The sequence below is a fragment of the Halichoerus grypus genome, chromosome 4 (genome assembly GCF_964656455.1).
Source record: "Halichoerus grypus chromosome 4, mHalGry1.hap1.1, whole genome shotgun sequence".
NCBI classification, from domain to species: Eukaryota; Metazoa; Chordata; class Mammalia; order Carnivora; family Phocidae; genus Halichoerus; species Halichoerus grypus.
The window spans coordinates 128,372,543-128,394,698 of NC_135715.1; the positions used below are offsets into that span (position 1 = coordinate 128,372,543).

The 22,156-nt window shown below is 39.3% G+C and overlaps 1 long non-coding RNA gene across 2 annotated transcripts in view; it reads left to right on the top strand.

Annotated features, from left to right (window-relative positions):
* The window catches only part of LOC118534506 (uncharacterized), a 78,808-nt gene that overhangs the window by 33,928 nt on the left and 22,724 nt on the right, over positions 1 to 22,156 (top strand). Inside the window, exons 2-4 of one of the 2 annotated variants that reach the window (XR_013447194.1) lie at positions 1,346 to 1,611; positions 11,291 to 11,426; positions 13,263 to 13,382. This is a non-coding gene — a long non-coding RNA (uncharacterized LOC118534506). The remainder of the gene's footprint in view (positions 1 to 1,345; positions 1,612 to 11,290; positions 11,427 to 13,262; positions 13,383 to 22,156) is intronic. The other variant, XR_013447195.1, reaches the window with a different exon arrangement.

Below are 22,156 nucleotides of genomic sequence, written 5' to 3' on the forward strand. Positions count from 1 at the left end.
AAGGGGGTGGGTGGATATCCGGAGCTTAATTTTGGACATGATATGTTTGAAATGTCTATTAGACATTCATGTGAAGATGTTAAGTCATTAGCAGTTCGATCTATGGGTCAGCCATCCAAGAGAGAAGTTAGGTTGGATGTGTACATTTTTTACATCATTACCATATAGTCTTTTTTACCTAAGAGTAATAAAAGCTTGCCTTACTTGAGAGGAAAGAAACAAAAACAGTAAATTGAAAGAAGTTAATGGAATGCCTGAAAACCAAACCAAAAGTTCTAACTAATCGTAGATTTTAATAAACGCTTTAAACCTCTCTCCAACTAGAGATGTTGAAGTAAAAAGATTAGAGAAGGAACTTATTCAACAGTTCTTAATAATTGCCAGTATTCAGATTATTTTTAAGTTTCAGTTATCTGCGTGACTTGTTCCTTCACCTTCTTCAAATCTTTGCTCAATTATTTCCCTCTTAATGAGGCAAGGCTGACCACTGTATTTGGATTTCAGCCTAATTCCTTTACTATCCTCATTCCAAATCTCCTTAAACTGCTTTATTTTGTTTTTTGTTTATCAATAGCATTTGTCATTTTCTTAATATTATGTGATTTACTTACGTTTGTTCATTATTACATGGTTTAGCTTGTATATGGCTTTCAATCCTGCTGGCCTCACCTATGATTCCAGCTTTGGCAGAAGTCAGCTGGTTCCCTGAGGGCTTTGACAAGCTTCATGAGGTTGCAGCCTCACTCAGGCATGTAGTGCCGTACCTCAGACTCACATCGTAAAGTCCTGTCTTAGGGCTTCTCTGACAGGGCAGACTGCCTTTAGGAAACTGCGGGGTACAAAATTAGTGTAACCTGAAGGTGGGGGGACTTGATCCTGCAGGACTATTCTTGGCCAAGGGAAGCGGGTGTGTTATTCCCTCAGGCAGATATTCCTGGATACTTTTTACAAAGTATCCCGTTGGTTATAGAATAAGAGTGGCAGTCAATTTATTGCATCCAATAATTGATTCTTCCACCATCCTTCTTTTATTCTCCCTGTCCCTAACTTTTGTCCACTGAGATCATACTTCTAAATTATCCACTTATACTTACATAAGTCTTGATTACAGGCTCTACTTTATGGAGAATTCAGGCACATAATTTTTTTTTCCTTCTACCGCTTCAGCTGCCCGAAGGTAGCTGATACATCCTAAGCATCCAGAAGATTGTCTGGCATCTGACAAGCTCTCAACAGATATGTACTTAATTGAATTGAAAGTAATTTGGTTCTTTAATCACTAAATCAGGTAAGGATTAGGAATTTATGATTTTTTTAAAAATATTTTTATTTATCCATTTTTCAGAGAGAAAGAGAGAGAGCACAAGCAGGGGAAGCAGCAGGCAGAAGGAGAAGAAGGCTCCCCACTGAGCAAGGAGCCCAACGTGGGACTCGATCCCAGGACCCCAGGATCATGACCTGAGCGAAACGCAGACACCCAACCAATTGAGCCACCCAGGTCTCCCAGGAATTTGTGATTTCAATGCCAAAGTAAAACTATTGAAATGATACATTACCTAATAGTCGTTGAACTACGCCATAGGAGAGTTCAAATAAGTACGGCAACAGAGGGTAGGTGTTAAAGGACCTGTATTTAGGAGGCATATTGCTTGGGATGTGTGTTACCTGTTATATGTGTAAATTTGAAAAATTCTTTAAACTCTCTGTGTTGTAATTACCTCATCTCTAAAATGGGGATAATTATCTACAGTTCAAAATGTTGTGAAGATTAAATGAGTTAATATAGAGAGAACAGGGGCGCCTGGGTGGCTTAGTTGGCTTAGTGGCCAAATCTTGATTTTGATTTCGGTTCAGGTCATGATCTCGGTGTCCTGGGATTGAGCCCCGCTTTGGGCTCTGTGCTCCATGGGAGTCTGCTTAAGGACTCTCTCTCTCCCTCTCCCTCTTCCCCTCCCCCCACTTGCACACAATCTCTCTAAAATAAATAAATAAATCTTAAAATATATATATGTAGAACATACAAGCCATGCAGTAACATGTTCGATTATATATAACATACATGTTTGCAATTATTATTATTTGTTGTTGCTGTTGTTATTGATTCCCACCACACATATTATGGAGACCCAGCATCAAATGAAAATAAGTGGACATCCCCAGACTTCAAGTAAATCTAACCAAAGTTTTCTTATCATTTTCTTATATTTTGCTTGTTTTTAGTTACAATTAGTATTTAATAAACATTTAAGCAATATAGAAATATATAAAGTTCCACAATATGTTCCATTACCACAGCCCTACTGAAGTTCCATTTTATTCAAGTATAGCTTCATTTGTTTGCCAATAATATCAGCCCAATTTATAAATGAATTAACCAATTCATGATAAATATTATCATCATAATAAATACTATATACTAATCTATCCTTGGGCCCCAATGCAAGGTTCAGACAACTTATTTTGCCACTGTGAAGCTTATGGACAGAACATCAAACTAAATCTCAGAAACCTGAAATTTTATCATTTGTGAAATAGAGATTGCCATGCCTACCTCATCATGTTTGAGGGGGAATTAAACATCATAATATTCATGAAGGTGGCTGGCACAGGCTCTGCCATGTAGTTGAAGATCAATAGCACTAATTGAAATCAATGCTAATTGGAATAGCACTAATTAGAATCCCATCCATACCCCCTACTTCTCTGAGCTTGTTGCTGTGATTTTCTTAAGAAGATTCGAACACAAAGTTTTAGCCCAACAAATGTCTCATTAGTACTTGGTGAACAGAACTCACTTTCATGAAAATAAATGTTCCAGAGATGGGTGTTAGAGATTGAAACCTTTTCATTAACCATAACAGCACCAGTTACAGAGTTATTTCAGCTGCATTTCAATTTGTAATTTAATTCAGTAAGTCACAATGAGAATTACTAAAAAAGCAACCTAATCTGAGTTCTTTAAATTCTTTTAACTTGGCATTATATACTGAGCAAATGGATTTATTAAGAAAGCTGCTTATAAGGCATGATACCCTGATTCAGATACTAACCTGTGATTTTTAAAGCTTAAACATAATACATGCTGAGTGTGATTTTTAAGGTAATAAAGATAAGGTAATGAATGGAACACTAGACTTTGTGTTAAAAAATTAATCTCTAACTGGATGACCTTGACTTAATCTTCACTTTTTAAGTCTATAAAATATGTGGTTATGGGGATGTAAAAGGAGATTATAATAGACATCTCCTATTTTCTTGACTGGTGTTTTTGCCAAAAAAAAAAAAAACTCTGCAAGGAAGGTCTTACATACAGTCAAGACATTATTACTTTAGGAATTGGGAACCTCTGGTTGGAGGAGCAAGATGGCGGAGGAGTAGGAGACCTAAATTTCGTCTGGTCCCAAGAATTCAACTAGATAGGGATCAAGCCATTCTGAACACCTATGGATTCAACAGGAGATCGAAGAAAAGAATAGCTGCAACTCTCTGAACAGAAAAGAGACCACTTTCTGGAACGTAGGACGTGTGGAGAAGTGAATCTAAGGCGATAATTAGGAAGATAGACGGCGGGGGAGGGGGCCTCCGTCAGCTGCTACCAGCAAGTGATAGAGCAGCAGAGCACAAAATTGGAACTTTTAGAAGTCGGCTCTGCTGAGGGATGTACTCCAGTGGCTAAGCGAGGGGTGGAACCCTCGCTGGGACGGTGTGGCCTCAGGACCCTTGGGGTCACAGAAAGACCGGGGGTGCCTGAGTGCGGCAGAACTCCCAGGGATCAGAGTGGGGAAGCCGGCTGCAGAGAAGGAGCCGAGGAGTGGGCTCTCAGCTCGGGGTTGCCATAAACCATGATCCGGGGCACAGTCAGGCCACTGCTCCTCCAGCAGGGACCCAACAAGTGGCAGATCCGGGGAGACTCCCCTTTCTCCCCTGGGAGAAGTGGCACGGGAGCGCACTGTGGGGATCTGCTGGGTTTGGAGACTCCACACGGAGTCAGGTGCCAGAGACAGAAACGCTCGGTGACAGGCCGGATGAGCACGGAGGGCAGCTGGAGACTGGGGAGACGGGAGTGATTGACTGCTTTTCTCTGAGGGCTCACTGAGGAGTGGGGCCCCTAGTTCTTGGCTCTTCCAGGGCAGAGATTGGGAGGCCGCCGTTTTCACTCTCGTCCTCCAAAGCTGTACGGAAAGCTTGCAGGGAACAAAAGCTCCCGAGAGCAAACCCGAGCAGATTACTTAGCCCGGACCCGGCAAGGGTGGGGCAATTCCGCCTCCAGCAAAGACCTCTGAGAACCACTGCGACAGACCCCTCTCCCAGAAGATAGCAAGAACAGCCAGCCAAGACCAGTACCGATCAATGAGAACGGCAGAACTCCAGTGCTAGGGGAATACTGCACATAGAATTCACAGCTTTTTTCCCATGATTCTTTAGTCTTTCAAAGTTAATTTCTTTTTTTTAACTTTCTTTTTCTTTCTTTTTTTTTTTGAATTTTTCCTTTTCCCTTTTTCAGCCAACATCTTATCAATCCCTTTTCTAAAAATCTTTTTTATTTTTCATATTTAGAGTCATATTCTATCCCTTCATAGTAGTTAACCTTATTTTTGGTATATATATAAGTTGTTCTCTCTTTAAAATTTTGGGATACAGTTTCTTCTAACAGATCAAAATATACCCTAAATCTCTAGTGTATGGCTTTGTTCCAGTCTCCTGCCTGATCACATTCTCTCCCTTTTTTTTAAAAATCCTCTTCTTTCTTTTTTCAACCAACTTCTTATTGTATCAATTCCTTTTATAAAATCTTTTATAATTTTCATCTTTACAGTCATATTCCATCCCTTCATCGTCTTTACCCTTATTTTTGTACATATATGTTTTTCTTTCTGTAAAAATTTGGGTGGCACTTTCTTCTAACAGACCAAAATACACCCAAAATGTAGTGTGTGGCACTGATCTATGCACCAGCCTGATCATATTTGATCATATTCTGTTTTTTTATTGTTTGTTTGTTTGTTTTTATCTTTTTCTTTTTCTTTTTTTTTCTTTCTTTCCCTTTCTTTTCACCCATTTTCAGGTCTCTTCTGATTTGTTTAGTGTATATATTTCTGGGGTCGTTGTTACCCTGTTAGCATTTTGTTCTCTCATTCATCTATTCTCCTCTGGACAAAATGACAAGACAGAAAAAAATCACCTCAAGAAAAAGAACAAGAGGCAGTACCGACTCCCAGGGACCTAATCAATATGGACATTAGTAAGATGTAGGAACTAGAGTTCAGAATGATGATTTTAAAGATACTAGCTGGGCTTGAAAAAATCATGGAAGATATTAGAGAAACCCTCTCTGGAGAAATAAAAGAACTAAAATCTAACCAAGTCGAAATCAAAAAGGCTATTAATGAGGTGCAATCAGAAATGGAGGCTCTAACTGCTAAGATAGATGAGGCAGAAGAGAGAATTAGTGATACAGAAGACCAAATGATAGAAAAAAAAGAAGCTGAGAAAAAGAGATTAACAACTACTGGATCACGAGGGCAGAATTTGAGAGATAAGGGATACCCTAAGATGAAACAACATTAGAATAATTGGGATCCCAGAAGAAGAAGAAAGAGAGAGGGGGGCAGAAGGTATATTGGAGCAAATTATAGCAGAGAACTTCCTGAATTTGGGGAAGGAAACAGGCATCAAAATCCAGGAGGCACAGAGAACCCCTCTCAAAATCAATAAAAATAGGTCAACACCCTGACATCTAATAGTAAAACTTACGAGTCTCAGAGACAAAGAGAAAATCCTGAAACAGCTTGGGAGAAGAGATCTGTAACCTACAATGGTAGAAACATTAGATTCACAACAGACCTATCCACAGAGGCCTGGCAGGCCAGAAAGGACTGGCATGTTATCTTCAGAGCACTAAATGAGAAAAATATGCAGCCAAGAATACTATATCCAGCTAAGCTGTGATAGAAAATAGGAGAGATAAAAACCTCCAGGACAAACAAAAACTAAAGGAATTTGCAAACACGAAACCAGCTCTACAAAAAATATTGAAAGGGGTCCTCTAAGCAAAGAGAGAGCCTAAAAGTAACATCGACCAGAAAGGAACACAGACAATATACAGTAACAGTCACCTTAGAGGCAATACAATGGCACTAAATTCATATCTTTCAATAGTTACCCTGAATGTAAATGGGCTAAATGCCCCAATCAAAAGACACAGGGTATCAGACTGGATAAAAAAAACAAGACCCATTGATATGCTGTCTGCAAGAGACTCATTTTAGACCCACAGACACCTCCAGATTGAAAGTGAGGGAGTGGAAAACCATTTACCATGCTAATGGACACCACAGGAAAGCTGGGGTGGCAATCCTTATATCAGACAAATTAGATTTTAAACCAAAGACTATAATAAGAGTTGAGGAAGGGCACTACGTCATACTTAAAGGATCTATCCAACAAGAATATCTAACAATTGTAAATATCTACGCCCCTAACATGGGAGCAGCCAAGTATATAAGCCAATTAATAACAAAAGCAAAGAAACACATCGACAACAATACAATAATAGTGGGGGACTTTAACAACCCCCTCATTGAAATGGACAGATCATCTAAGCAAAAGATCAACAAGGAAATAAAGACTTTAAATGACACACTGGACCAAATGGACTTCACAGATATATTCAGAAATTCCATCCCAAAGCAACAGAATACACATTCTTCTCTAGTGCCCATGGAACATTCTCCAGAATAGATCGCATCCTAGGTCACAAATCAGGTCTCAACCGGTACCAAAAGATTGGGATCATTCCCTGCATATTTTCAGACCACAATGCTTTGAAACTAGAACTCAATCACAAGAAGTAAGTTGGAAAGAGCTCAAATACGTGGAGGCTAAAGAGCATCCTACTAAAGAACGAATGGGTCAATTAGGAAATTAAAGAAGAATTTAAAAAATTCATGGAAAGAAATGAAAATGAAAACACAACTTTTCAAAATCTTTGGGATGCAGCAAAGGTGGTCCTAAGAGGAAAGTATATAGCAGTACAAGCCTTTCTCAAAAAGTGAGAAAGATCTCAAATACACAATCTAACCCTACACCTAAAGGAGCTGGAGAAAGAACAGCAAATAAAGCCTAAACCCAGCAGGAGAAGAGAAATAATAAAAATCAGAGCAGAAATCAATGAAATAGAAACCAAGAGAACAGTAGAACAGATCAACAAAACTAGGAGCTGGTTCTTTGAAAGAATTAACAAGCTTGATAAACCCCTGGCCAGACTTATCAAAAAGAAAAGAGAAATGACCCAAATAAATAAAATCATGAATGAAAGAGGAGAGATCACAACCAACACCAAAGAAATACAAACAATTATAAGAACATATTATGAGCAACTCTATGCCAGCAAATTAGATAATCTGGAAGAAATGGATGCATTCCTAGAGATGTATCAACTACCAAAACTGAACCAGGAAGAAATAGAAAACCCGAACAGACCTATAACCACTAAGGAAATTGAAGCAGTCATCAAAAATCTCCCAACAAACAAGAGCCCAGGCCCGATGGCTTCCCAGGGGAATTCTACCAAACATTTAAAGAAGAATTAATACCTATTCTTCTGAAACTGTTCCAAAAAATAGAAATGGAAGGAAAACTTCCAAACTCGTTTTATGAGGCCACCATTACCTTGATCCCCAAACCAGATGAAGACCCCATCAAAAAGGAGAATTACAGACCAATATCCTTGATGAACACAGATGCAAAAATTCTCACCAAAATACTAGCCAATAGGATCCAACAGTACATTAAAAGGATTATTCACCACAACCAAGTGGGATTTATCCCTGGGCTGCAAGATTGGTTCAACATCCGCAAATCAATCAATGTGATACAATAAATTAATAAAAGAAAGAACAAGAACCATATGATCCTCTCAATAGATGCAGAAAAACATTTGACAAAGTACAGCATCCTTTCTTGATCAAAACTCTTCAGAGTCTAGGGATACAGGGTACATACCTCAATATCATAAAAGCCATCTATGAAAAACCCACAGCAAATATCATTCTCAATGGGGAAAAACTGAGAGCTTTCCCCCTAAGGTCAAGGACACAGCAGGGATGTCCACTATCACCACTGCTATTCAACATAGTATTAGAAGTCCTAGCCACAGCAATCAGACAACAAAAAGAAATAAAAGGCATCCAAATCAGCAAAGAAGAAATCAAACTCTCACTCTTTGCAGATGATATGATACTTTATGTGGAAAACCCAAAAGACTCCACCCCAAAACTGCTAGAACTCATATAGAAATTCAGAAAAGTGGCAGGATATAAAATCAATGCACAGAAATCAGTGGCATTCCTATACACCAACAACAAGACAGAAGAAAGAGAAATTAAGGAGTTGATCCCATTTACAACTGCACCCAAAACCATAAGATACCTAGGAATAAATCTAACCAAAGAGGAAAAGAGTCTGCACTCAGAAAACTATAAAATACTCATGAAAGAAATTGAGGAAGACACAAAGAGATGGAAAAATGTTCCATGATCATGGATTGGAAGAACAAATATTGTGAAGATGTCAGTGCTACCTAAAGCAATCTACACATTCAATGCAATCCCCATCAAAATACCATCCAGTTTTTTCAAAGAAAAATGGAGCAAATAATCCTAAAATTTGTATGGAACCAGAAAAGACCCCGAATAGCCAGAGGAATGTTGAAAAAGAAAAGCAAAGCTGGTGGCATCACAATTCCGGACTTCAAGCTCTATTACAAAGCTGTAATCATGAAGACAGTATGGTACTGGCACAAAAACAGACACATAGATCAGTGGAACAGAATAGAGAGCCCAGAAATGGACCCTCAACTCTATGGTCAACTAATCTTCGACAAAGCAGGAAAGAATGTCCAATGGAAAAAAGACCGCCTCTTCAACAAATGGTGTTGGGAAAATTGGACAGCCACATGCAGAAGAATGAAAGTGGACCATTTCCTTACACCAAACACAAAAATAGACTCCAAATGGTTGAAAGACCTAAATGTGAGACAGGAGTCCATCAAAATCCCAAAGGAGAACACAGGCAGCAACCTCTTTGACCTCAGCCGCAGCAACTTCTTCCTAGACACATCGCCAAAGGCAAGGGAAGCAAGGGCAAAAATGAACTATTGGGACTTCATCAAGATAAAAGCTTTTGCACAGTAAAAAAAAAAAAAACAGTCAACAAAACCAAAAGACAACTGACAGAATGGGAGAAGATATTTGCAAATAACATATCAGATAAAGGGCTAGTATCCAAAATCTATAAAGAACTTACCAAACTCAACACCCAAAGAACAAATGATCCAGTCAGGAAATGGGCAGAAGACATTAACAGACATTTTTTCAAAGAAGACATCCAAATGGCCAATAGACACATAAGTGCTCAACATCACTCAGCATCAGGGAAATCCAAATCAAAGCCTCAATGAGATACCATCTCATACCAGTCAGAATGCCTAAAATTAACAAGTCAGGAAACAACAGATGTTGGCGGGGATGCGGAGAAAGGGGAACCCTCCTACACTGTTGGTGGGAATGCCAGCTGGTGTAGCCACTCTGGAAAACAGTATGGAGGTTCCTCAAAAAGTTGAAAATAGGGCTACCATACGACTCAGCAATTGCACTACTTAGTATTTACCCCAAAGATACAAATGTAGGGATCCGAAGGGGTACGTGCACCCCAATGTTTACAGCAGCAATGTCCACAATAGCCAAACTGCGGAAAGAGCCAAGATGTCCAACGATAGATGAATGGATAAAGAAGATGTGGTATATATATATACAATGGAATATTATTCAGCCATCAAAAGGAATGAAATCTTGCCATTTGCAGTGATGTGGATGGAACTGGAGGGTATTATGCTGAGCAAAATAAGTCAATCAGAGAAAGACATGTATCATATGACCTCACTGATATGAGGAATTCTTAATCTCAGGAAACAAACTGAGGGTTGCTGGAGTCATGAGGGGTGGAAGGGATGGGGTGGCTGGGTGATAGACACTGGGGAGGGTATGTGCTATGGTGAGTGCTATGAATTGTGTAAGACTGTTGAATCGCAGACGTGTACCTCTGAAACAAATAATACATTATATGTTAAAAAAAAAAAAAGAAGAAGAAGATAGCAGGAAGGGAATAATGAAGGGGGGGAATCGGAGGAGGAGATGAACCATGAGAGACTATGGACTCTGAGAAACAAACTGAGGGTTCTAGAGGGGAGGGGGGTGGGAGGATGGGTTATCCTGGTGATGAGGAGGGCACGTATTGAATGGAGCACTGGGTGTTATACGCAAACAATGAATCATGGAACACTACATCAAAAACTAATGATGTAATGTATGGTGATTAACATAACATAAAAAAAAAAAGGAGTTGGGAACCTCAAGTGAGATGCAAACCAGCAGAGTACCTCCATGAATATGAAGGAGGAAAGAGGACTGCTTAGTTTCATTGCAGATAGCTACCAACTTGAAGATGTGCTACAAACAGTCTTTTTCTATTATAAGGTGATTTATGAATATCATTATATACCCAGCTTAGCACTTCTACTGCTTTTAGGTTAAGTGCCATAAACTCATGGGATCTGTAACCTCACTTGTAATAAAATTCAGGAAGATGAGAAAAACATGACTTCCAATCATTCAGCCCTCTAATATGAATTTATTTACAATCACTTTGACTCCTGAAACTAGCTAGTCCTAATCACAAGTGAGATAATTTAGCATAATCAAATTGTACCTTTTTACATCAGGGCTGATTAAGTGCCTGAGGCAGAGCAGGTACCAAATTAAATACTGTAGTAAATTCCAGTGACTTCATTTAGGGAGAAATGATTATCTCTAAAGCAAACCAAAATACTAGAAGAAAACACATAATGTTTTTCAAAGAGGTTTCTGAAGTTTGAAACAAGCTAGAATTTTACTTGAAATAATGCTGAATAATTACTGAAAAGATTTCTGTATAAAAGCTTTCACTAAAAGCATTTTCAGAATAATTCTTCAAAAATATGATCCTAGAATCTAATTATCCCTTTCTGCAAACTTAAGAATGTATTTAGATGATTTAAGGCTACAATGTTAAAATCCAAATGACCCCAAATCCCAGAAATGGAGATGAAAGTACTGTATTAAGTCTAAACTGTTTGGGATGATCATTTTTCAAAGGTGTTTCCTGCCCAGTTTTAAATGCCAGGTGCCAAAAATGATAAGCAAACAATTCTGTCAATAGACCACTTATGTTCCTTACTCTCTTCTTCTTAAAGTGACAAAGTGCCTTGATTCCAGCAGCGATTCCCCCGTCTGCTCTCGCCTTGGGTTTCCATTGTGACCATTAACTGCTGAAACTGAGCCCAGAGCCCTTGATCACAAGATCTGAACGTTGCAAGGGATCCTAAAGAGGTAAATTAACTCATCCCTCTGCCTCTAGGAAGGGAAAACTGTGCCCAAATACTTCCAGAGGAATAATTTTGCATCCTAATGAGAGTGAAGGACTAAGTAGTGGGAATTTCCTTCAGAAACTTGTTTGCGTACTTTTGGACTATTTCTATGCTAATGTCGTTGCAACAGCAAGTAGATGTTCTAAAGCGTACAGGGGCGGTGCCTCCCCACACAGCCGGATTCGCACATGACTCGGCTTAGGCATCTAGCTGCTACAGATTCAGTCATTTGCCTGAGAAAATTCCTTCTATGGATTAAACAACCCCTTGCAATATAACCATTTTTATACATCTTATTTTACATGACTAAATCTTTCTACTCTCAGTATTTTTCCATCTCTCCCCTCCCTTCAACTTCCCTCTCCATTCTTTCCTTCCACTTTTTTAAACGTGGTCCTCTTTCTCCCTGGCCTCCTCTCTACCCTCCACCCTGGGTAATGACACCACTAAGCTTGAAATTTTAGCTCATTACCTTGGCACCATCTTTTCCCTGACCTTTCTGTTGGATGCCAGACCTATTCTGTTGGATGCCAAATTCTGTAATTAATGCTTTAAAAATGACTCCGGAATCAGTCCCTCTTTTCCATTCTGTTGCTGCTGTCTCACTTCAGGCTCTTACTATGTCTGGCTTGGATATAAATTAATTTCCTTACTCTTCTCCTTGCTTTGGTTTCCCTCCAGCTCCCAAGTATATCTTATGCACTGCTGTCAGAGTGGTCAGCATGAAGCACAGCTTGCACTTAATCCTGCATTGAAACTTTCACTGCTTCCACATTATCTGCCAAGGCATCCATACCCCTTGACCTGGCTCTTATACCCCTGTTCCCCCCCACTACCTGCCAGCACTCAGCGTATGACCCAGTTGCAACCTAACTTTCAAGCGTTACCATTCACTTTTTCCCTTTCACAGGGGTGACAGTCTTCCTGAACTATATAAAATTTCCTGAACACACTTTAAACTTTCTTACATATTTTTTTTCTAATTCCATGTTTTTCCATTCTTGTTTCCTTCATCTAAAATTTTATTCTTCCAATATTTACCTATTGAAACCTGACTCCTCCTTCAATTCCTAACCAACCAACCAACCAACGAATTAACCAAACAGTAACAGCAGTCACACTTTATCATACTCTCCTAACTTGTCAGGACTACATTGAACATCCTGAATACATAGTCCCTGATCCCCACCCAAACACATACTAGGAAGATATTATTATAACCATTTCACAGGTAAGGAAACTGCCATACGGAAATGTTAGTGATTTTTATCCTAGGCTGCATAGTTAATGAGTGGGATGTTGGCGCATCCGGGTAGTTACCAACTTAATAATCTTTCTTCCTTTTTTTCTGTAGCAGAACCCTGATTTTTATTTTTTTGGAAGGGTTATTAACAGTGTGATCAGCTAAAACAAGAAGAAAACAAAAAGTACATATCTCAATCTTCCTGATAACATGGAGCAAGCCTTTTTTGTTTTTCTTTAGAGAGCGTGAGAGTGCACACGCGAGCAGGGGCCGGGGGCGGGGGGAGTGGGGCGGGACAGAGGCAGAGGGAGAGAGGCAATCCTGCGGAGCCCAATGTGGAGTTCAGTCTCCTGACCCTGAGATCAGAACCCTGAGATCATGACCTGAGCTGAAATCAAGAGTCAGATGCTTAAATGAATGAACAGCCCAGGTGCCCTAAGGACTGAAGTCTTTCCACATACTTCTAGCCAAGGATACCTAAATGGTAGTCTGCTGGGGGTTTGGGCAACATTTTCTTGTCTCTTCCATGGCTCATTCTTTCTCCTTATCCTTTAGAAAGCCGGCTGAGATGGAACACTGGAACACTAAGGAAGGTAGAGCAGAAAGATGAAAGAGCCTGGGATGTTGACGGTCTGAGAGCCACTGCACTGACACCTGTCCGGAAATTCTTGTTGGGTAAAAAGATGAACGTTTAATTCAGTTAACTTATACATTGGGTTTTCGGTTGTTTATACCTGAGCACAATTTCCAACTGGTGCATGATGGAAGTGTGTTTCACACCTATATTGTGTCGCCTGGATTCTTCTTTGGATTATATCATCACCGGCCCTGTCATGATACACATTAAACCTTACCTCAATCCCCAGCTCAGAAATAAAATTTTCTTCCTTCTGTATGCCCATTAAATTCTGAGCTACTTGTAGGCCTTTATTATTTCCTCTTTTATTTGGAATTTTTTTTTAAAGATTTTATTTATTTGACAGAGAGAGAGACACAGCGAGAGGGGGAAAACAAACAGGGGGAGTGGGAGAGGGAGAAGCAGGCTTCCCGCTGAGCAGGGAGCCCAATGCCCGGCTTGATGCGGGGCTCGATCCCAGGACCCTGGGACCATGACCTGAGCCGAAGGCAGACGCCCAACGACTGAGCCACCCAGGCGCCCCTTTATTTGGAATTTTTATTGTGGATTGTAAATTTCTCAAAAGCACAGTCTATAACACTGAACGAATGTTTACTATGTTGGATTAAAATCCATAAAACTCACTGTATAGTTTTCTGTTGCCTGAGTTTCCTATGAATTAGTTTTAATCGTCTTTAAATTTGATATAGACATAAATGCAATCCACACCACACTGATTTGAGCTCCCACTGATTCTGTCAGGAACCAGCACCCTCTGCTCTTCCTGAGTTTCTGTTTATTGCCTCAGGGGTCTGTAGAAACAAGGCCACCTCCATATGGTTCTGCTAGGCCTCCTCATTTCCCCCCAGAGCTGCTGCCTCTGCTCTTGCTGATACTGCCATTCTGCCATTCCAGACTTGGGGGAGGAAATGCTGTATTCGCTACCTTTTCAGTCCAGACTGAGACACAGAACTTTTTCTAATTACTCATTGCGCAAATAAGATGAGGGTATGCCTTTAAAAAAAAAAAAAAAACAGCGAAAGAGGAGGGAATGATACAATGGAAGGAAAACACAGAGAATATTTACAACTATTCTAGGCCCAGGCCCACTGGCTTCCAGCTTTATTTTCTTGGCTGCCACATGACCCGGGCAGTTCACCCCCACCACCAGAATTTCCACAGCTCACTATGGCTAAGAGTCCACATTGACCGCCAGCCCTAGAGAAAGACGAAATATTTGTTTCCTCACCCCACTGTAAGGCATCCTTCCCCCAGGCTTCATTTCCTCACTTCCCATGATTGATAACAGCAATATTAATTTCTTTTAAGGGACACTCAGGTCTCACCCCTAGTATGCCTGTGGCCCTGACTAGTCTATCACTCAAAGTTGGTTTGATTTGAGTTATTCTGATATCTGCAGAAACTTTGTTATATGAATACAAGACCTGATTATAGTCTGAGTATAGTGTATAGATTACATTTGGGATATGGCACATCACAATTGATTTCCAATAGCTGGTGAATTTTCTCAATGATACTCTAACATTGTCATTGTTGATTTTGTCAATTGCTGGTGACACTGGGATAGTGTCCATAACTTTCACAAATAACAATTTAAATTTTAAAATGTGGTGGTGAAGTCTTGATTTCGAGTGGTTTAAAGAGCTAGGAAGTGAGTACAGATAAAATTTTAAGATATTTTGTGGAGAAGGAAATAATTAGGTGTCAGGAATGGGGTTGGAACGTGAGGGAGTGTTAGGGACCAGGTTTTATGTGAAATAAAGAAATATGAAGGGAGAGGAGGGCAGAAAGGAGAAGGAGTGAAATGAAAGGGAGAAAGGAGAAGAAGAGAAAGAGAAGGAAAGAAGCAGCAAGAGATAAAAAGAAAAAGAGCTTTCCAGTAGAAAATATGATTATGCTGGTTGGTTCATAATTTTGTAATACTTTTTGATAATTTATTGTCAACATCAAACTGAGATGACCTTTGATAATATATTCTTTTATTTTTTTAATTTTAATTTTTTTTTTAAGATTTTATTTATTTGAGCGAGAGAGACCAGCTAGGCAGAGAGGCAGAGGGAGAGGGAGAAGCAGACTCCTCACTGAGCAAGGAGCCCAATGTGGGGCTAGATCCCAGGATCCTGAGATCATGACCTGAGCTGAAGGCAGAAACTTAACAGACTGAGCCACCAAGCCCCCCCGCTTTTTTATTTAAATACAATTAGCCAACATATAGTATATCATTAGTTTCAGATGTAGTGTTTAATAATTTATCAGTTTCATATAAACCCAGTGCTCATCACATCACGAGCCCTCTTAAAGAGCCCATCACCCAATTACCCCATCCTCCCACCCACCTCCCCTCCAGCAACCCTCAGTTTGTTTCCTATAGTTAAGTCTCTCATTGTTTTTCTCCCTCTCTGATGACTTCCCATTCTGTTTTCCCTCCCTTCCCCTATGGTCTTCTGCCCTGTTTCTTATGTTCCACACATGAGTGAAACCTTATGATAATTGTCTTTCTCTGATTGACTTATTTTGCTCAGCATAATAACCTCCAGTTCTATCCACATCAATGTAAATAGTAAGTATTCATCCTTTCTGATGACTGAGTAATATTCCATTGTGTGTGTGTGTGTGTGTATACATATATATATATATATATATATATATATATATATATGTATATACACCACATCTTTATCCATTCATCTGTTGATGGACATCTCAGCTCTTTCCACAGTTTGGCTATTGTGGACATTGCTGCTATGAACATTGGGGTGCAGGTGCCCCTTTGGATCACTACATCTGTGTATCTTTGGGGTAAATACCTAGTAGTGAAATTGCTGGGTCGTAGGGTAGCTCTATTTTTAATTTCTTGAGGAACCTCCATACCGTTTTTCTGAGTGGCTGTACCAGCTTGCATTCCCAGCAACAATGTAAGAGTGTTCCCCTTTCTCCACATCCTCTCTTTGATAACATATTCTGATTTTAAACTACTGTAGTAGAAAGTTGCAAAACATATTATTATTTTAAATCTTTTAAAAAATGGAACACTCCAAATTGTGCTCCATGGGACCGAGGCTAGTACAACAAGAAGTTGTCGAGTTCTTTGGCCTTGGAATTCAGTCATTAAGAGAGGAGCTGCCAACTCAGCTCTGCCTTACAAACAGGAGAGTGAGTTTGCTTCACTCTTCTCTGACCTCCAGCACAGAAGGCAGGCTGTCTGTAGCCTTTGTAAAATTAAGGAAGTTCTTCCCTTTGAGGGCAAGACCCCCATTTGCTATTTGACCTCTTCCTGGAATCCTAAGGTGATAGAATAGCCATTAACAAGAAAGCAAGTAATGAAGAGAAATTAAGGAATGCATTTTAATGAGGATTTTTATAGATGAATTCATAATGATTCTTGGTTGGCATACAGACTTTCTTGGTTCACTAAATGATCAATGCAATAAATTCTTTACATTCCCTCAAATTCTAGAATATTTTATATTTTTAGAAGTAAGTTCTTTCAACTTGAGTGATTCTCGAACATTTAATTTATATATATTTTTTGAGATCTTTGGAATATATCAATTACCATGAAGAATATAATTAATTTGTAAGATTAAACTGAAGTCGTGTGAACAACATCCTCGTATTATATGTGATGTAGAGTGTTCATGGATAAAAAGAGAAAGCTCAAGAATATGTCTTTGAAGATAAATTATTTAGGAATTAAGGTAAAATATGAAGTTGGAAGTTTCCTTCTGTGTTTTCTTGTTCCGTGCTAGCAGAAAGCCCCTGGATTACAAAGACTACTTGTTCCTCTGTTGTAACTGCCACTGTGTCCTGCTAGTTTCATTCAGCAGAAGAGGGGGTTAAATAATTCTTGATTAATAGATCCTCATTTCTCTCCTTCCCACCTCTTTCAAGCTTTGGTATCATATAATTAATGTTAAATTTGTATCTATGCTATCTTAAATAGCTCAGATCTAACAAGCCATAATTTAGTTGGTTAAATGTAAATACTGCTTCTCCCTGGCACCGACCCCAAATATGACTGTAAAATGCACAGTAAATATAGGAGAGGTATATTAATAGTAATTAATAGGTATGTTTTTATTTGACATTTCTGTGTGTTTCTAAAAAAAAGCAGCCATGTCTTTTTTTTTTTTCCAAAGATTTTATTTATTTATTTGACAGAGAGAGAGAGAGCACAAGCAGAGGGAGCAGCAGAGGGAGAGGGAGAAGCAGGCTCTCTGCTGAGTAAGGAGCCTGATGCAGAGCTCAATCCCAGGACCCTGGGATCATGACCTGAGCCAAAGGAAGATGCTTAACTGACTGAGCCACCCAGACACCCCAAAGATTTTATTTTTTAAGTAATTTCTACACCTGATGGGGGGCTTGAACTCACAACCCTGAGATTAAGAGTCTCATGCTCCACCGACTGAGCCAGCCAGGCACCCCAGCAGCCATATCTTTATAACAAAACTTTAAACATCATTTAAAATTATTTTGAAAGCTCATGGTAGATAAAGTATCTTCCCCAAATTTCCTGCCTCCAAAAGTTTATGTAATTCTGTGCGTAGTGGGATTTGATCTTTGCCAATGTGTTCTACTTAATCACCTCCATGAACATTCTATCATTCAGCATGTAGCTGGAAAAACAGAAGCCTCCCTCCATCTTTCAGATGGAGGGAATTAATACAGGGAATTGATCACCCAGGTGATGGAAAGCAGAGAAGCTAAACAAGGGTCAGTTAAGGCAACCCAGAGAAGCTCTAATCACTCTTAGTCTGAAGGGACAACAGATGAATATGTGGTTACCAGAAACCAGAAGCTGGACTGAGGGTGGAGCTAGGACCATAATGAGCAGTGATTGCTGGGGACAAGGGCTGGGGGTGCTACCAGCAAGAGCTGGAGCCATGGAGGAGACATGGGCACTGTCATTCCTTAGGGCACAAGAAGAGAAGAAATATCCTCACTTCTCCCTGCAAGGAGAACTGTTAGTCTTTTGAAGACTTCTTCTGTGTTTTGATACTGAGGACAGGAATTAGCCATACCTAAACTGAATTTTGTTCAATAGTGACAGTCTGCAAGGTCAGAGTCAGTAAATACAAAGATTAGTTCATAAGAGATCAGATAGTATTTATCAATGTGGTAAAGCAAGGTTGTCTTTTTATCCTTTTTTTACATTATAATGTAAAATGTAATGATTTTGTGCAAATTTTGAAAGACTTTTATCTATGCCCTCCCACTTGTCACTCTGTAGTATAGAGAATAGAAAATTAATAATAACTGTATTTATTTATACTTTCTATGTGCAAAACTTTGTTCTAAGAGATTTATGTATATTAATGCTCTTAATTCTCAAAACAATCTCATGAGGTAAGTAGTATGATTAACCCATTTTATGGAAGAGGAAGTTGAAACACAGAGAGGTTGGCTAAAGGCACACTACTACATATAGATGACATAGTTATATTTTAGGGTACTAGAAGTGGCCTTTGTAATCAGCTATGCTTTGTGATTATTTCCACAAAAAAGGTCCTCAGATAAAATTCTTCTAAAATGGAACACTGTTTTCTTGTAGACATTGCCCACACAACAGCACCTTAAACCAAGCCATCATCCTCTCTTACCCATACCACTACGGTGGACTCTGGACTCATCTCGTCCCTCTCATTCTTGTCCTCTTCAGTCTATGTTCAGCAGGGCAGCCAGAATAACCTTTTAAAAACACACTTTCTCTTCTCAAAGTCTTCCAGCGGTTGTCCATTGTTAGATTAGTAACATTACTCAAAAATACTGTATAATGGGTCTTATTGGGCAGGCATAACCCAGTGAGTTTGAAGTGCTTTTGCTTTCCTGGTGTGACCAGGCAGCCATTTACCTACCCATCTCCACTTGAAAGGACATTGTCTTTACCTTTCTTCTACTCAGAGGCCATGGGCTAGCTCTGTACATGAGTCAGAAGAGTCATCCTGAAATTATCTTCACCTTCTACCTATAAGAAAAGCATTGATCCCTGGGCAGCAGAGTTTCAGAAAGTCTGGAGACTTGAGTGTTAGACACAACTCATCCCCAGAGACCCCCTGAGGGCCTGTGAGTCTGCTGGAGCTTCTGGCAAAGTGACAGCCATTTTGTAACGTCTCGCAATGGTGCTATTTGTTTTGGCCTTTCCTGGGTAGATTTGGTGCGCAGCCAGGGCAACAGAGGGCACTCCTCAGACTAGAGTTGGAAGAGTCAGCTAGGGTGAATCTCTAAGTAGAAGAGAGGGATGTAGGGCAAAGGAAACTGGCTAAGGACACAGATGAGCTAAAATTCACAACTTACTCGCTTATATTTGAACAAACATCAAAACCCCAAAGAATGCAACAGTGGGCGTTCACACACTGGGAGAAATGCTTAGTCCCTGGGGTGCTCTACATTTCATCCCTGTGGCAATGAACCATGCCAGGACTTCAACCTAAGTGTTGATCTTAACTACTTAAATATCTTAGGTGTTTCATATGTATGATTAATGAATAAGAGACAGTATGAAAAGCTTGACACCATCTTTGGCCTGGCTAGTTGCATTCATATTTCTGAGAAATAAGAAAGAAGATTAACTGGTATTGAAATATAAGGAATATTTGACTCGATGATAAATAAAGGGCATGACAAAATATCTTTGGCAAGATTATGCTCTCACAGACTAGTTGCAGCTGTTCAAAATTACTAGAATAACTCAAGAAAAAGTTTTTGTTTTCGTTTTTCATTGCTTCGCGAATTTGGCAAGGGTGGGCTGTGCATGATGACTACAACTAGAATAATGTTATTACTAGTTGTCATACTTTAATCTAAATAAGTAGCCATAATTCTTCCCAAGACTTTATTGCTTATGATATATTAAGTCCTATGGGTTCTATAAAAGAACTTTGAAACCTCTCTCATTGCTTCAGACTTTATGCAGCCAAAATAATTACTGAAGACATTTCAGCCTGCATTTTTTTTCAATTCAGAGGTCATTCGCACTGACTTTTCTTGCTTTGACTTCATGCAAGACATCATTAATCACATGTACTATTAAAATGTTAACTCTCCCTTCAAATACTTCAGTAATGTACATATGTACTTAACTATATATTTTAAAATCTGAATCAATGAAAACTACCTCTTGGATGAAGAAAAAACTCATTTGTTTTATTGCACCTTACATTGCAAGACATCACAATCTAGTACCTCGTAAATATTTTTCCCTCTTAAATCATTGCCTGGAAAATAGTTTTGTCTCACTTTTTCCATAAAGCTGAAGTTGTAGAGGTCAAACTTTTTGTAAATGATACAAAAGAATTTCCTCCATGAATAATCACAAGCTCATGCAATTGGAAGGGTCTTCACGAAATGACATAGTTCTGGGGCGCCTGGGTAGCTCAGATGGTTAAGCGTCTGCCTTCGGCTCAGGTCATGATCCCAGGGTCCTGGGATCGAGTCCCGCATCGGGCTCCCTGCTAGGCGGGGAGCCTGCTTCTCCCTCTGCCTCTGCCTCTCTCTCTCTCTCTCTCTGACTCTCATGAATAAATAAATAAAACATTAAAAAAAAAAAGAAAAGAAATGACATAGTTCTGCATGAAGCCAGATATGTCCACTACATGCTGACAGTTATTCTGTTATTCGGATGCCCTGAGACCGACTATCCAGACCTTCTTGCTATGGTAGCCTGTCTCATATTAAATCAGCTTTTTTCATTGTTTTTTGTTCTATGAAGCTTTATCTGATGCTGAATTTTTTAAAGTTATTTTTCATTCCAGTTAGTTAACCTACAGTGTTATATTAGTGTCAAGTGTACAATATATTAGTATATATATTAGTTTCAGTTTCATATATCATCTAGTGCACTCCTCAATCCCCATCACCTATTTAACCCATCTCCCCCACCCCCACCCCCTTCTGGTAACCATCAGATTGTTTTCTATAATTAAGAATCTGTTTCTTGCTTTGTCTCTTTCTCTCTCTCTCTCTTTTTTTTGTGTGTGTTTGTTTTGTTTCTTAAATTCCACATATGAGTAAAATCATATGGTATTTGTCTTACTCTGACTGGCTTATTCTGTTTAGCTTATACTCTCTAGCTGCATCCATGTCATTGTAAATGGCAAGATTTCATTCTTTTTTTTAATGGCTGAATAGTATATATACATACATACACACACACACACACACACACACACACACACACAGACACTACATCTTCTGTATCCATTCGTCAGCTGATGGACAGTTGGGCTGCTTCCATATCTTAGCTGTTGTAAATAATGCTGCTATAAACACCGAGGTGCGTGTATCCCTTTGAATTGGTGTTTTTATATTCTTTGGGTAAATACCCAGTAGTGTGATTGTTGGATCATAAGGTAGTTCTATTTTTAACTTTCTGAGGACCCTCCATACTATTTTCCACATTGGCTGCACCAGTTTGCATTCCCACTAACAGTGCAAGAGGGTTTCCCTTTCTCCACATCTCATCAACACCTGTTGTTTCTTGTGTTGATTTTAGCCATTCTGAGAGGTATGAGGTGATATCGCATTGTAGTTTTGATTTGCATTTCCATGATGATAAGTGATGATGAGCATCTTTTCATGTGTCTGTTGGCCATCTGGACATCTTCTTTGGAGAATGTCTGTTCATGTCTTCTGCCCATTTTTTAATTGGATTATTTGTTTTTTGCGTGTTAGGTTTGATAAGTTCTTTATATATTTTGGATGCTAACCCTTTATCAGATATCCTTTGTCCTTTGCAAACATCTTCTCCCATTCCATAGGTTGTCTTTTAGTTTTGTTGATTGTTTCTTTCAATTTTTTTCTGTGTTGAAGCTTT